Genomic DNA, 13934 nt, shown 5'->3' on the forward strand with positions numbered 1-13934 from the left:
AAGGGTCCAAGAAGTGCTTCCATTTAACTCTCCTGCACAAACAGTTAAATTCAAAAAGTTCTTTCTCTCCACATTTAAACCTATAAAATATGAATGCATCAGATAGAATGGATCACTCATATTTTTCATTATTGCATACCACCCTATCCTTCTTGCCACCCTGCACACTATCTTCTGGTCTCACAACTGGTCATCAGAACATTGTCATCACACTTGCTTGTGAGTTCCTTAATAGGGAGAAGGAATCCTTACCAGCTACGGGCCATAATCCAGTCTCTGATTGTTGCAATTATTTATTTGAAGTTCTTGGAATGTGTGCATTCAGGTATGGATGTGTATTTAATCTTTTTTTTGTTAAGTGCATTATTATAATGCCCATATTGGATTTTGTGCCTATTACTAGCAGTTCTCATGGACTTAAATTGTTGTAGTTGCATCAGTGTAAAACTCACCCACTGGGACTATTAGCTTTTATTCAGGTCACATAGTTGAGTTAGTGGTGAGAAAGGTATGGGTAAATATAAGGAATTATTAGAAAAGTATATCCCATGGAAACTATAGCTTTTTATTATAAATTGATGAGTAATATTAAGTAGGAAATAAAAGACTATCTTTTGTAAATTCTATAAGCTCTGTTTTTCTCCTTGGCCAATATGACTGGTTTTAGAGCATCATGATATTACCTTTTTCATTATACTGTGTTCTGTTGGCAGTAAAGCCATTTAGATGGCATTCTTGCCTCACAGAGAAGACTCAGTTTTGGAAAAGTGCATTTCCCAGTGGTTATGGAAATGCTGAGATGGAATCTTTCTGCCCTGGGGATTTCCAGTCTATGATCAGATAAACTCAAGATGACTTCTGATGTTACTGGGGAAGAAGCAGAAATCAAAGAGAGGTGTTTCTTGATATCTGGGGAGGAAATGGGTTTTCCTATGGGGAGCATCACTATCTTGTCTGGTCTGGAGTCTCATAATTGAAAAGCATTTGAGAAGTGGACTAGTCTACTATCTTCCATTCAAACAGGAGTTCATTTAATGCAGAGCTGAGCATCCTTTTGGGTGCAGTGGCCAATTCAGGGAATGTAAAAATGTTTCTGGACTACATTTTTTTTTTCTCAAAATATATTTAAATGGAGAAAAGCTATATGGGCAACTAGGGATGCTTAGGCATTATTTTTTTTAATTCTCCTCACCAAGGGTTTTTTGGGGGGGAGGGAGAACTAAGATTTTTCTAGCTATCTAACTCACATGTCTTGTGGTGACTGATTATAATATACGTTTTAATATTGTTTAATAAAACACTGGGAACTGGAATGTCTGTCTTTCCTTGACTGACCTTGTAAGCTGCTTGCTTGTAAAATGTGGTTTTTCTTATAGTATCCCTTAATTTAGTATTCTTTAAAATGAGATTTTTTTCAGTGTCAACAATCTTGAATCACAATAGAAACTCACAGCTTACTTTGAAATACTTGATTTTCATCAGTCTCTTTTTCTCTCCTTGGTGGTAGTCATAGCAAGGGTTTTCATTTTTTTTAGAAAGTGGGTTTCTTCCATCCCCTTTCAAACAGAACCTGTCGGAGTTTGCAGATGCTGGCTAAGCACACCCATCCCAGGACCTTCTCCTGTGGTCCAGGTCTCATCCAAGAATACTAGAGCTCCCTTCAGCCCTTTTTCCATTCAGTTTCCCTATGAACCAGATGTTAGAGTTCCTAAAGTTGGATCACAGCAGGCAGGGTGGGATGGAGTCTACTCAGTACTGATAAAGGGCAGAGCCAGGAGATCAATTCTCCTGCATCAACGTCTGTATTGTGGTCTCTTGTATCCAGACTATACTGTGATTTCTGTTTACAAACGTAATATGTGCTCATTGTAAATTGTTCAGACATTACAGAAATATAGAAGGCAGAAGGTCAATGGCCAAAATTTTTGGTAATCTCACTCCTCTGCAATGTCTGCCTTTAACAGGTTAGTATGGATTCCTGCAAATTTTTGAATGCCAAAACTAAAAGCTTACTGTTTGCCAGCGACACTATACATAGATGCATACTGTTTTGCAATTTGTTTCCTTGCACTTAGTAATATATCTTGGACCTCCTGAAGGCCCTTGAGTCGTATGCTTCTAGACACCTTTTACGCGGCTACAGTGGGAGCTAGACGAGAGGAGCCCTGTAACCAGGAGAAGAGGAAGGGAACTGATGTTTGGTGGTAAGAATGTGGCATGTGCTGTGTCCTGCGGTAGGCAGTTTCATATTCCATATCCCTTTGGAGAGACCCTTTGTGGCCAACTGTTTATAGATGGGGAGAGGGGGAGCCCAAAGTGCATGACATAAGGGGCAGAGCTGAAATTCAAACCCAGATCAGCGTAGCTTAAACTCTGGGCTCTTTCCCTTTTACTGCTCTGATTGCAGAATGAAGCGTTTTCTGGCTGCCCATCCTATTCCGCTCCATGCACACCAGCCTCCTTGCTGTTTCCCCTGCCTCGGGGCCTTAGCACTAGTGGTCCCCTCTCCCTCTTTCCAGAGATATCTGCATGGTTTGTTCCCTTACCTCCTTTGAGCTTTGCTCAGTCTGACCACTCCTTTAAATCTACCCCAAACACACAGGCACTCTTACCCTCCTCCCTGTGTATGCTAGCACCTCCTAGCATACTATATTAATTAGTTGTTAACTTTATTGTCTACCACCCCCATGGAGTGAATGCTCCAGAGGACAGAGGTTTTGTCTATTTTGTTCACTCCCCTAACCCTGGTGCTGTGGGAAAAGAACTAAGTCACTGTGGCATCCTTGAATTTTTCCAGCCTCCCACACTTCTTGTTTTTGTTAGCCCTTACTGTTCCCTGCAGTGAGCAGTGAAACCTCTAAAATACAAAGGTTTTATTTGTTCTTTGGGGAAACAGCAAGGAAAGTGGAGAAGAATCTAGAGAGATCTGTCTTAACTTTTGAGCCCATGTTGTGGATAGAGGAAACTCCCATGTAGAGTCAGCTGTAAAGATGGAAAGAAAGTCACAGGAAAGTTGGGGTATGTAAGGAGGCAACAAAAGATACATAGGAATACATATATATATAAATATATATATATATATATTATATACTGTGTAATGATCAAGTCAGGGTAATTAGCATAACCATCACCTTGAACACTTGTCGTTTATTTGTGTTGGGAACATCAAAATCCTCTCTTCTAGCTAATTGAAATCATGCAATAAATTGTTAACTACAGTCATCCTGTAGTGCTATAGGTGTACCTCATTTGTACCCCATATATATATGTACAGCTACTATGTGTCAAACCTTTTTTTTAAAGGACATGGGGAGATGGCCTGGGATGAAGAAGAGACCTGTAAGCGTTCTCCTTTATTTGGGGTGTGTAATGTTTTTGAAAACTTCCAGAGATGTAGCCTGTAGACTGCTTCAACCAACCACCAACATTCCCAGTGGCCTGAGACACTAGAAAAGAAAATCTATAGTCACTCACACCAGCTTTTCACACAGGCAGGTTAGTCACTGCACTACCTGCATTAGCCTGCTGCATTTTTTAAACATTAAATACTTGTTGCAGTCTTCCCTGTTTAAGCCAGGGTGTGAGAATTCTTTGGCAAAGCACTTACCCCATGTGTCTGAGAAGTTTTGGCAGAAAGCATGCACCGTACTCATCACAGCCTGAGATTCCTTTGGCCCAAGCTATCCCAGACTCTCATACATATATCTTTCATACATCTGTTGTTCGCAGTAATTCTTGGGCCACAGCAAAATCATAGGCATTTTGGGAACTGATTCAACTTTAGAACACTTTGGACTGGACTACACTGGGATGCTGACGGGAGTTGATGGTTATGGGAAGAAGTCTGAAATTGCTCCTCAGCCACCTCCTCCTCTTGCTTCCCTCCTCCTCCTCCTTGGTGGCTCTAATTGCTGTCCTAGTCACCTGAATTACCCTCCAGGAGAGGAATTCTCCCTTTAAAAAACACAGCCTCCCTAAAACTGCTTTTGATTTGTAATAACAACTACTCAGTAGCTAGGACAGCAGCTGGTTACTCCAGTTCTCATAGCTCATTAAAACAAGGAATGCTAATAAGTATTTTTGCCCTTTGCAGCCCAGGGTTTTGGAAGTCCAGACTGGGATCAGGCAGCTGTTCTCTATTTTAGCATCAAGCCATAATACATACAGTGCTTTCTACTGCTCTCCCTTGGCTCAAAACAAGTCCAAAGCAACTTGTTTTATCCGTGATTCCCTCACACTATTCCAGCCTAGTTACAGAATTGCCATTACGTCCAGCCAATGCAATGTATAAAATCAAGTAACCCTCCTCTGTAACAGTTTTTCTTGAAATAGTTAGATCTTTGCATTTAACTTGAATTTGATGTAGCATTTTAAAAAAACAATTTCTATGCCACTTGCTAATTCTCCTTTAACCATGACTACTAACATTTGTTACTTTTGCCCATTAAAACAAAAGAACAGGGTGAAACATATTACAAATCCCTTAAATAAAGAAAAAGTTCCATTGATTTGAGAGTCTCAAAAGAAAATCTTGGAAATTTCTCTCCCATCTCTCCCTGTCTTTTCACTGCTAGTTTCTATCCATGGCTCTGTCTACTATCACTCCCCCCTTGATGCCTAACAAGGAACCTATCCTCATCCCTCTACTGAAACAGAACTCTTAAAGGTCACCGGTGATGGCCCAATCCAAATCCAATGGCTGTTTCTCAGATTTCGTTTCTGATGGCTCAGCAACATCTGACTCTATTGACTTCCTCTACTCCTTGAAATGCTCTCTGTTGGCAGCTCCTTGCTAACAGCAACTGTGTCTACGAGGTCTCTCCTCTGCTCTAATCCTTCCTGTTCTATCTAGAGGCAGTCTGGTGAAGTGGTTAAGAGTGTGGGAATCTTGGCTCCAACACTTGCTAACTGTGTAACTTTGAGTAAGTTACTTAAACCCCCTGTGCCTCAGTTTCCTTATCAGTAAAATAGGGAGAAGAGTAGCTCCATCATAGGGTTGTCAGGAAGAGGGTTAAACAAGTGTGCCTAGTAAAGGGTAAGCACTCAGTAAATGTCACCTTTTATTATTATAATTTCCTGTTTAGATATCTTTGGAGACTCCATTGTATCCTCAGCATAAAATCCTAACTCCTCCCTCTGCCAATCAGGGCCTCTAAGATCAAGTTCCTCCATTTAGCTTACTTACTGCTTCGACCCCTCCCACTGTGTGCCCACTTGTGAGCCTTCGTCTGTGCAGTCCCCGTGCAATCACCTTTCCCCTTCGTCTTCTGCCCCTCCTTCCCTGCCAGAGGAGGGAGAGGGTGCTGGGAGCAGCACCTCAAGCACAGATGCCTGTAATGGAAGACGTCCTCCCTTGGGCACGGAGCCTATCTCTCTCAGGCAGATATAAATTACTTAAGGATACCAGCTGTGATTTATACTTTTAAAAAATATCTTCCTCAGCATTTAGCACTATGCTTTACACACGGTAGGAATTTAACTCATATCTTTAAACTACCAAACAATTATAGTTTTACTTGGTCCTTCCAAAATCCTTTTTCCTTCTAAATTGAAACCTGTATTGATCAGTTCTGGAGCCCAGAGAAGCTTTACATAGGAATATTGAGTCAACACCACGGGGAGAGTTAACCACTTCGGAACCTTTTTGGAATGAGGAGGGATAGATAGAAATGATTAAAATAATGAGAGCTCAGGGAGTAATTGAATGCTTTTAAAAATTAGCTTGAAATCCTACCAACCTATGAAGCTGTTAGGATTTTTTTTAAGTGTTTGGAATTTTTTTTTTTCTATCCTCATACTCTCTATCCTCAGAGTAAAATGAGCTCTGGGGGTATGATCAGCAAATCTATAAAGCCTTCAGAGTCTGCTCCTGAGCCACTATGTTCTAGTCCTACTTACTTTTCCATTATTATCCAGGTGAAGAGGACATTGAAGTTAAGTGAAAATCAAAGGTAGGGCTGCCTACTTTTTAAAAAAAATTAACCACATTAACTGGCATTCTGTATTGGCATGGCAGAAACAGCCTGCAGTTTCATCACAGTATCTGCTGTGTCCCTGCGGTCATGAAGAGCCATGGAGTTGTGCTGCCAGTATAACACCTTCCCCTTTCTAACCCTGGGAGCCATTAAGGGCCATGTTCTTTGTGTATTGAGATTGTGAGGCAGAGTTTCTCAACCTCAGCACTATTGACATTTGGGGTCAGGTAATTCTTTGTCATGGGGAGCTGTCCTGTGTATTGTGGGATGTTCAGCAGCATCTCTGGCCCCTACCCACTAGATGCCAGTAGCACTACCACTACCACCCTCCAGTTGTGATAACAAAAGTCTCCAGAAAATGCCATATGTCCCCTGGGGTGCAAAATCACCCCCAGTTGAGAACCACTGCTCTACAGGATCAATACAGAAAACTTAGCATCTTCCTAGTTTATGGAATATAGAACTTGGACAGTTTGGGTCAAGTGAAGGTAAAGATTATAATAGACATGATGACAATATTATGAATTTGGGTTTGAAATTTCTAACAGAGAGGGGAAATTTAGTATCTATAAGCAGTTATAGATTATATCATAAATAAGGAAATGTAAGCAAAGTAGTTACAGAAATTCAGACCATCTTACTCCTAAAGGTCTTAGGAGGTCTGGATGCGACAACACATTCTTGGACCATTACAGTCATCCTTGGGGTATTTTTTTGGCATTGTATTTAAGTGCTCAAAATACTTTTAGGCTTTTACAATAAGTATATTAAACCAAATATAATTAATATTTCTGGAGAAATCTCAGTTGATTACAATTGGAGGAAATTATATTTGACCTGAGGTGGGCCAGCTCTTCCCAGCAGAGGCTGCTTCTGACCATAAAGCTGATCTAAGACAGCACTTTCAGGTGTTTCAGAGATAAAGTAGGAATGTCAAGATACTTTGTGCTTTGGTGAAAGGCCAGAATTGCTCAGTAATCTTCATGGCTGTTAGAAAATTTAGCTATAGACTTGTGATTTAAAACCCATCTCCAATTGACAATCACCATTACATTCTTTCAAAATGTGGTAGCATAAATTCCATGCCATACCCAAAGACTAAAAGTGGCAGTTAAATACATGCTTTCTAAAATATTTAAGGCTCCAACCTTGTGAGAGACCTGCTTTGGCCAAAGATTACCTTAGGCTTGTTAATTGCCTTTGGGAAGGGAAAATGTGCATAGAAGAACCCGGAGATGCTCCCTACCAAATAGTCTAGAAATAAGCCTTGTGCAATTTCCTGAATAAAGGAGGCAAGGTAGAATTACTCATTCCACAGACAATTATGAGCATCTTCAATTTCCACACTTGTGCTAACAGGTGGAAGGAATTCCAAAGATCACATCCAATGCTATGGACTGAACTGTGTGCCTCCCCCTCCCCAAATGCATATGTTGAAGCCCTAATCCCCAATGTGACTACCTAGAAATGGAATCTTAGGATGTAATAACAGTCAAACGAGGTCATAAGGGTGAGGCCTGTGAGGACACAGGGAGAAAGCGGCTATCTGCAAGCCAGGAAGAGAGCCCTTACCAGAGCTCACTTGTGTTGGCATCCTGATCTTGGACTTCCACCCTTCAGAACTATGAGAAAATAAAGCCACCCAGTCTATGATATTTTGTTATGGCAACTTGAGCTAACTAATACATCCAAAACCCTCTGTTTAATGAAACTGGACCCAGAGAAGGAAGCAATTTGCCTGAGGTCAAGCTACTAGTTAGTGGCAGAACTGGAACCTGTGCTTCCTGACTCTTAGTCCAATGTGCATTCCCCTTTCCACACTTTCTCAAGTCATGTAGTACTCTTATTTAATATCTCTATAACCTATGGCACATCACTTCTGTGAGCATCAGGGCTCTTATTCTTGCCCTGTTTATCTCAGGATTTTGTGAGGATCAGTGACACAGTACAAAAGAGATGGTTTAAATTTCTAAACTACAAAATATTTTACAAATATACTCAATTAAGATTTTGTTTCAGTAACTGGAATATGTCTGCCTCTGAAAATTGTAAGTCAGCTGTCTAGTCAAGTAGGAAGCTCTGTGACATAGCACTAGGCTAGTCTCAGGTGGTGGGTTGTCCCTTGGCTTTTGGGAATGAATCAGAGGACAGAGAAGGCAGTAAGAGGTAGGCGACCTTGCTCAGTGATATACCATCTCAAGCAAGACGATTGCTCTTTTTTGTTGATTTGTAAAAGCTGTAGATGATATGAGTTTGCATTGTAAGCAGAATGTCCCTCTTATAAGAACAGAATATCAGAGCTGGAGGAGACCTTGAGAGCTTGTGGTACCAGTCAGAGTCTCTGGTGGTAAGCAACAGAAACCTGCCCTGATGAACTTAAGCAGTTACAACAGTTTGTAAACTAGCAAATATTTTACAAATGTAAATACCATTCTCAACTCAACTTTTATTGAAAAGTGTATCTGGAAGGAATATATTCATCAGAGAGTAACAGAAAATCTGAAAAATGGTGGCTTAAATTGGTAGATAACTTATTTTCATTGTGTAATAAGTCTAGAGGCAGCAGTCCTGGGTTTGTCCTGCTACTCAGGGATGACATCAGAGGCTGATGTTCTATTTAGCATTTTGTTTCTCATGGTCATGAATGGCTGCTTCACCTCCAGACATTTCATCTGTGTTCGAGTTAGGAAGAAGGAGGAAAGATGAAAGAGATGTGTGAAAGCCTCCTCCTCTCCATATTTTGCCTTTATATTGGGGGAGGGATTTATTTCTTTATTTTATTAATCAGAACTATATCAGATGACCACTTCTTAATGCTAAGGAGTCTGAGAATTCAAGTGTTTTGCTTCCTGGCCTCTAGAGTAGAGAGAGAAAAGGTAGAGAGGGATTGAAACAGGGGTGAACGAAGCTAACATATTTATGATAGAAGAGCATGGCAGAATCATAAGGTGTTAAAGAGCCAGCTCAGAAAATAAGCAGGGTGGCCAGGCACAACCAGAGAGCCCTGGGTATTACTGTACTAGTCTGGGCTCAATGCTCGCAGTCAGCATTCACTGCCATACCCTTGACTACTCATTCCACCACAGCTAGTCTTTTGTATTCTTATTAAGGATTCAAAGTCCTGTGTGAGTCCAGGTCACATTTCCATGCTGTAACTACATGACAGGAGTGGGGAGAGAGACTATATATCCCCTCCACCTTGGGCTTCCATAATGTGGGAGAGGGGAGCTTGCCAGCCACTGATCTTGGGATTCCTCCAAATAGAGTACTCCAATGCTTGTCAGCCAAAACTGACAATTATTCACCATCTCCCTATTTTACAGATGGGGAACCTAGGGACCAGAAAGAGGAAAAGCCTCAGTCAGTACCACGAAGTAGGTGAAGGGCAGAGCCAGGATTTTGTCTTATCCTGACACACCCAATCTGGTTAGTCCCAGAGAAGCAGCTACCTTCAGAGTCTTTGCTCAGGATCTTTGACATTCCATAGTGCAAGGGGGTTTGTCTTTGGAGGCAGCTCCTCCTCTCCCTAGCAGTCCATGAGTAGATCCCTTTCTGTCCCAGGATCTGCCCAGCAGCTGCTTCCTCTTTGTATAGTTTCAAGGTTTTCCAAAAGTAAGAAGTGTTTCTTTCCTGCAAACAACATTTAGGATTCCTATAATAGTTTGTTGAATGGAATATTTTGTGAAGATGCTAGGTGGTAAGTATTCCCGCCTTCTAAAGAGGAACAATTAGGCACAACCCCTCAAGACTTATAAACAAGTGGGTGAACTGATCTGGCCACCATTACCCACCTATAGCCTGCGAGAAGAAAAGACTAGGAGAATTCATTCACTGTGCAGAGTGTGAGGGACAGAATACAATTGTTTGTCTCTACTTCTTCTAAAAGGGGCAGGGAGAGGGTTGTTTCCTCCCAGGCAAGTGAGAGGGCTCCAAGACCACTCCTCAGTTTGGTGCCACTGACACAGACTCTGGAAGTTCCCATAAGGCCTTTTGAGAAACCATAGCTGCATCCCGTCCATCGAACATTCAGGATTTGGATACCTGCAACCCAGAGAATGCTATCAGCTAAGGAAAATCGATAAACCATCAGGTATGAAGACTTTTGCCCCTTTACTCCAATCCTTGGCCCTGACCCCCACCTCGGGCCCACCACCACTGACCCTGGAAAATAAGAAACAGCCGAGGAAGGGGAGGACAGAAAGAACAAACTCTGTCCCCTTCCCCACAGTGAGACCCTGAGCTGTGGGTCAGTGGTGAGGGAAGGAGCTTTGAATTGAATGTGGGATCAAAGACTCAGTTAGACCAAATGAGATTTTTTTTAACACTTGAAAATTAGCCTTAATAGTGGTTCTTGAGATTTTGAATAACAGAAAGCTATGGAGTCTGTCAAAGTTGTCAGCAAGGGGTAGGGCAATAAAGGTATTTCTAGTTATAACCACATTCAAACTGTTATTGTTCATTCTCCTTTTTCAAAGATGACATTCCAAATTTTGAAAAGAAGCATCAGACTAAGGCATCAGGATTTCTGGAGTCTAATACCAGTTCTTCCACAAACTAGGAGTGTAACTTTGGGCAAGTCCCTTCACTTTTCTGAGTCGTGGCATCCTCTCCTGTCCAATGATGGGATTGTGCTTTTGTGGTTTAGGTCTCCCAGAATCATTTCTCTACTCTCTAAACTGTGCAGTGCCTGAAAACAGCAGGACAAAATAATTCACACAGTGAGCTGGCTTTACAAATAGTACTTCGGTTATATTTGTTGGAAGAGTCAAGCATAGATGAATGGCATTTGGCAGGATAAAACCTTAGTATATCTGAAACCCTTAATTATACACTGTAGGCAGCTTTGTAGCTTGGTCTGTGTCAAAAGACACCACATTATCAAATGACACATTGTAGAGATATTCAGAATTTTGCAGCAGCTTGTTTGTCTGTGGCATGATTAGCCTGTGTTAGGTAGGTAGCATCTACTTTTTCAAGTGAGTCTGCATTTGAAAACCTGAACATTCCTATATTTAGATTAAAGGCCTTTTGTCTGGTTCCTGTGGAGATGAGTCCATTGAAACTGACCACACTCAATGCGAAGTTTGAGACTTGTACTTCCCACTAGCTGGTGACATACAGTTTATTGGAAATACAGTTTATTTCCAGATTTTGCTTGTAGTCAAATACTATTGCCACACTAGGTGTAAGTTTTATACACAGGTTTTTATGTATTTTTATTATATAAATGTTACATAAAAATCACATAAGTAATACATTAGAAATACTTTTTTGCAATAGAAAAGTAATTATCTATACTCCTGCTACCTATAGATAATTATTATTTATCTTTTGTGCCTATCCTTTTAGACTTATTATGCATGTATACATATGTAAGTGATTTTTTATTTATCATTATTTTTAATTGTGGTAAAATTTATGTAACATAAAATTTACCATATTAACCATTTTTAAGAATACAACTCAGTGGTATTAAGTACATTCACATTGTTATGCAAACTCCATGACTTCTCATCTTGCAAAACGTAAACTGTACCCATTAAACACAAAAACTCTACTCCTTTACAGCTTTGCACTTCCCCCTACAGACTTTGTTATTGATGTCTCAAATTACCTCTTTATAGTATACTTTATGATATATTTTAACATATTGTATGTTCAGTTTAATAACTTGCTGAGAACAGCAAGGAGACATGTGTGATGAGAATACTAAGATTAGGGGGATAGGAAATAAAACTGGAAAGGGAGTTTTTAGGGCCTTGTAGACCATGGCAAAGATTTGGATTTCATTTAAAATTTACTGGGACATCTTTGGAGTGTTGAGGGCAGAGCAGTGACACGACTGAGTTTGTTTTAAAAAGGTCACTTACTATATATGGAGACAGACTGCAGGGGGTTAGGGGAAGACAGAAGAGCAGTGAGAGATTTGAGTAACCCAGGTGAGGGGGAGGTGGCTTGCACTAGGGTGCAGTGGGGGAAAGTGGCTGGATTCTGGATATATTTTAAAGGTAGAGTCAATAGGATTTGCTGATGGATTGGACGTGGGGTAGGAGAGAAAAAGGGGAGTCAAGATTGACTTCAAGATTTTTGGCCTGAACAACTGGGAAGATGAAATTGCCATTTACTGAGGTGGAGATGGAGGAGAAACAGATTTTAAGTAGGGGGAAAATGAAGAGTTCTGTTTCAATCATGTTACATTTTACAGTCTATTAGACATCTAATTGAAGATGTCAAGTCTGCATTTGGATACGCAAGTCTGGAGTTAAGGGGAGAAGATGGGGCTGGAGATAGAAATTTAAGAGACAGCATGTATGGATGATGAAATTCTAAGCCATGAGACTGAATGAGCACACCAAGGCCCTGGAAGAGTATAGATGGAGACGAGATCTGACTGTAGTCGTCCCTCAGTATCTGCCAGGGATTGGTTCCAGGACCCCTGTGGATACCAAAATCTGCAGATGCTCAAGTTCCTTATATAAAATGGCATAGTTATGCATATAACCTAGGCAAATCCTCCCATATACTTTAAATCATCTCTAGATTATTTATAATATGTAATACAATGTAAATGCTATGTAAATAGTTGTTGTATTATTCCTTATTGTTGTACTGTTATCTTTTTATTGTTTTTCTCCCCCCGAATATATTGGATCCGTGGTTGGTTGAATCCAGAGGGCCAACTGTAATGATCCCCGGGGCATGTGAACATTTAAAGGTCAAGAGGAGGGGAGGACCCCGCTACGGAAACTGAGAAGGAACATTCAGTGAGGGCAGAGAAAAACCAGATGGTTTAGTCTCCTGAAAGCCAAGCGAATAAATCCTTTCAAGGAGTGAGTGATTCGTTGTGTCTAATGTGGCTAAGATGTTGAGCATTATATTTAGCAACATGAAGATCATGGCTTAAGTTTGAGATAAAGCTTCAGGAACACCAGGGTCTACGAATACTTGGTATGACTAGTTGGGAACTCCTGAGTCAGTCAGTTCTCTTTCATTTTATTGCTTCATTAATTCAGCTGATATTTATCAAACACATTGTGTGTGTGTCACACTCTTCCAGGAGCTGAGGGTGACCAAAATGATCACATCATAGCCCTTGCCCTCAAAACAGGTTAGGAGTCCGAGCAAGACTTAGCTATATAGGAATGTCAGATCCAAGTCTTCTGATTCTTAGAATTCTTTTCTCATATATTTGCATACATTTTGAAATTGGGGCTGTATTTTGTCTACACAGATTCTTCAACACATCTCGTTAGGAGAAAGCAGCTCTTTGAGCCCTCTAAATTTTCTTCTTGAAGATCTGTGCCTTATTTCTTGTTAGAAAATCACCTCTTCCATTTCCTGATTGTCTTACCAGTTACTAGTTATGTAAGAGAACTTTCCGTTCTGAATGTTAAACGTTTTATCCTCCAGGAGACAGTCTTCTAATTTTCTAAATTAGTTTGACCTAAAATGAATACTCTCTCTTCTCTTGGCCCCTCCAAGCAAATGGGTGTTTTTTTCCTGCATCAGAATAAAGAACAGTCTTGTTGTGGTGTGGCCTCCGATCTGTGCTTTAACAATCACTAGTTCCCCTTACACTCATCAGCCAACAATTATCTAACAAAATTCCAACAATATGCTATATTATATACATTAAGTCTTCTTTGAGAAAGAAAATCCCACTCAGGAAGAGTATAGCAAGTCCCAGGCAGAAATGCTCCCTACAGGCATGGCAAGAAGACCTCAAAGCCAAGACAAGATCACAAAAAGGTGTGGAGGGTAAGGAAATGTCATGGAGGGTTCCTGAGAAGGTGGGGCATTAGGGGGCCTCAGACGGTGGAAAGGATTTAACAGGCAGGGCAAAAGATAATCATGCAAACTCATTTGATATCATATTTAAGGATTATGCTGATTATGATTATAATTCATACCAACAGGCTGGCCTGAAGAGATGGATTCACTGTCATAGGTAATTCACAT

Source organism: Cynocephalus volans, chromosome 3 (genome assembly GCF_027409185.1).
Source record: "Cynocephalus volans isolate mCynVol1 chromosome 3, mCynVol1.pri, whole genome shotgun sequence".
NCBI lineage: Eukaryota > Metazoa > Chordata > Mammalia > Dermoptera > Cynocephalidae > Cynocephalus > Cynocephalus volans.